Source organism: Melanaphis sacchari, unplaced genomic scaffold, assembly GCF_002803265.2.
Source record: "Melanaphis sacchari strain LSU unplaced genomic scaffold, SCAv2.0 Contig330_pilon_pilon, whole genome shotgun sequence".
NCBI classification, from domain to species: Eukaryota; Metazoa; Arthropoda; class Insecta; order Hemiptera; family Aphididae; genus Melanaphis; species Melanaphis sacchari.
In genome coordinates, this window is record NW_020271200.1 from 217826 (window position 1) to 221869 (window position 4044).

The following is a 4044-nucleotide window of genomic DNA, read 5'->3' on the forward strand; positions in this document are numbered from 1 at the left end:
GATTGTTTTTAATAAATTGATTATGCTTTGTTTTCCATATCACGTAAAACCTAAGTCCATTTTGTCATAAAATTAAAATTTTAAAAATAATTAATTCGTTAAAAAAATTAAAAATAATAAAATAGTTTTAAATTCTTTGACAACATTATAATAAAATATATTTACCTAAGCGTAACATATGTAGTTTTACTAGTCGCGTGTAATATGATATTTCAGAATTTCATATAATTGAAAAGGATGTCCGGGGCGAGTAAAATCGAGTGGGATACTTAAAAACCGAAAGCGGGGGAGTGCAAATATTTTTTAGCACAATCAAATACACTTTTAAGGTTTTTTTTTTTTACTATTCAATCGAAAGCGAAATCAATGGAGGGCGGAACAGTATTACTGAACGTACGTTTTCGATTTCACTAGAAATACCATATGCTCGAGTTGCAGTGGGATTCATAAAAATATTATAAAACCTTGTACCTTTATTATTTTTTTTATGTGAATACCCTCTTAAATACCACAGCCGATCAGTTATATGCATCACAATACAATGCATTACTATAGGTACACTGGAATTTATACTAAACGCTATGTACCTCAATATTTTGTGTAGTTAAAAAATACGGTTTATTATTAAAAACAGATCACCAACCATATGTCCATATTATATAGTTGGTAGTTGATACTTAATTGTAGTAGGTATGCTTATAAGGCATTTTAAAACTGCATAACCAACAAAATTATAAATATAGTCGTTTATCGATTTATTTTCATAATTACCCAGCTATAATAGTATAATACAATAGTAATTACATTTTTTCCAAGTTCGAATTTCATTATTTCAAATTAAAACTATTCTGTAAAATATTTTTTTAAATATACCGTTTACACCTTTATATACCCATGTACTAATTAAAATTGAATAATTATTATTTTAATATTATATTTGTTTAGTTATTTTCATTTTTGTGATCCAAAAATCGCAGTGTTGTCAATAATTGTAGAAAACTTGTGGTTTATCTTGTTTATATTTGATAAATATTATTGTGTTGTCAATAACAGAAATAAGCAAAAAAAAACTTAACGTTAAAAAATGTATTTATAATTTAATTCGTCTTATTTGGCGCTTTGTTTACATATTCACATGTTCTGTAACTATTGAAATAGCACTTTTGAAAATACAAGTAATTATTATTTTACTAATTTATTGTATAATTGAATTTTTTTTTACTTTTTTGAATTAGAAAATTTTATTTTATTTAATATTCCAAAACAAACAATTATTTTATATAAATGATTACCGACAGACAATGACTTATAAACGGATGGTATAAAAATTCGAAATTTGAAAATATGGGGTATTTTCTCGAACTACCTTAAAAAATTGATTTTTATTTCTCAATGAACTTTTTACAAAATTTTTACGAAATATTACAAACAAGTTGAGAATAAATATTGAAAAAAAAATTTAAAATGTCAATTTAAAGGTTCTGTGAAAACATACCTAAATTGCACTTCATTATAATGATCTTCTAAGTTTTGGTTTATAAAAGTACTTTCTGTAACTGTATGTTTTCAGCATTTAATTTAGGGCTCACGATGACATATTATTGTCTAACTCGATGGTTAAAAATCCTAATTTTATTGTTAATAATTAGCACAATCGTTGTATAAACACAATTTTATAGATTATGACTTACAACTTATAATGTTATTTCCTATATCCTATATTACAATTATCGTTAAACTTATTAAATCATATGTTCATGTATTGTATTATATACACATTACTGTACTGAAATAGGTTCATGTACATTAGTTTGTAACCAATTTATTATACCAACAGTTTCAATAACGTGTTATTAATACATCGATTTAAACAGGAAAGGCAATACAATTTCCTGTATACAAATGTTATAATAATAGTCGGTAATAATTAAGAATATTACAATACATAATTATCATAGGCATTAAAACCATTAGGCGCTTGTAATTTTAAAATAATTTATTTGTCTGTAGTCGCTAGGCAAAAGGCATTTTCTTTTTGAAAATAGTACTAATTAAATCCCTCAATTCGTTGTTTTGCTGTTGCTCAGCTTCGAGCCGTTTTTCCAGCGATACTTTGTGAATGTTTTCAGAATCGTAACTGGTTAATATGTTCAACAAGTCTTTCTTTTCCTTTTGGAGTTGTGCAATATTGTTTTCGGCGATCTTCGTGTACCTATCATTTTCAGCCAACTCCATTCTAAGTGCACTCATCTTGCTGTCGTACCTTAAGAGCGAAGTTTTCTTTGATTTCTCATTTGGTTTACTGTCCAATACAATTCCGAACTTTTCCATATACTCCTTGGAAGAGGCGACGACTTCTGATCCGATTAGTTCATAATCATCGCCTGTTATTTTTAACGTAGAATTAACATGAACTTTTATGTCTTCGAGACTTTTACATTTCCGTTTATCTATTATCTCTTTCAAACATTGGTAGTAAGCATTGTTGACACTGACCATGGAAACAATATTTTGCCAAAAACGTCTAACCATATACAAAAATAAAAAATTAAAATTATTTTATTGTTTGATTAATTTTAATTTTATTTAACTCAGGCGTTTCAATTTTAAAATCAATATTTTCAGATTTCAACACAATATGTTTTTCTACCTGCAGTGGTTTTGAAGTATTTACCACGTGGGCAGTAAAAACTTCATACACGTGATTTTTCACCTAAACATTTTTAATTTAAGTTTTTAAAACAATACATATTTAAGTATAATAATAATAATAATTACTAAAAATAAATATAGTTATTGTAAATTGTAAATATGTATAATATATAATACCCATAATATACTATTTTTTTTTTTTTTTTTTTGAAATATTATAATAAAATGTAACGTTTATAAATCTAATATATATGAATACATTTAATACCAAATAACGATTAAGGTGAATCGATTCAATGTAAGAACTTTTTTTATAATATATAATTAAACTAATTAATCTTATTAAATAATCGTATCTTATAATATATGTTGTATTATATCCGTATCAAATATAAATAATTTAAAAAATAAATAAATAATTATAATCATAATTTTAATCTCACAACATTTTCGACGTTTTCCACCTGTTTCGTGTCACCTTTCATTTCTATACAATCGTCGTTTGATGCACATACATTTTTACAAGCATTCGTTAACGATTTTTGTTTGATTTCGTTATCATTAATTTTCGAATTTATTAAATTTTCTTGAAATAACCTATATTTGTCGATCAAAGCTTTTACGTTTGAACGTATTTCAGTAGGTTTTTGGATTTCTTGCTCATGGATTGTGTTGAAACTTTTGTAAGACGCAAACGAATGATCGGAACCATCTAATATGGAAGATGAAAATTCAATGCAAGGCATAGATTTTGTACCTTCGATTGGTATATTGGATCCAGGCTCTGACATGGCCATAATTATACGCATATATGTCACTATAAATGGTTAGACAATTATATAATTTTTTAATATTTCTTGCAGATCGCGTACCTAGTTTTATGGCTAAATGTATTTTCGTGAATTGTAATAATATCAATAAAACAAATTTGAGTGAAATAAAATGTCTAAATTTACAGTTTACCACACATATAGTATAGTGAAACGTATAGTGAAATACGTCGTCAACAAACACGCGATTCTGTCGCATAATAGCATGTTGACGAATTATTAATAACCTAGCCAGCAGCTATTTTCGTTAATTTTTATATTTTACTCGACATCGAAAAACATTTTTCCATTTACTCATCCACCTTGTCTATGTCTATACATACAATGCTATGCAATAATTATACGATATGCAACGAAAAAGTTCATTTTACTAATCAGGTTATACAGATTGGAATTATAACGGTGATATGCTACGTTTATTAATATGTTCTGCGTAAAAAAGTTTTTTATATACCTGTCTTACACCTATATAACAACAAGTATAAATATACATAATAATATACAGAGTGATTCACTAACCATGTTCATCCCCATTTTTTTCTTTTGATAATAAATTTATCCA

General features: G+C 26.2%; 1 pseudogene; it reads right to left on the reverse strand.

Moving 5' to 3' along the window:
- Positions 1–1996: 1996 nt before the first annotated feature.
- On the reverse strand, positions 1997–3461 carry LOC112596659 (annotated as a pseudogene).
- Positions 3462–4044: the final 583 nt, after the last annotated feature.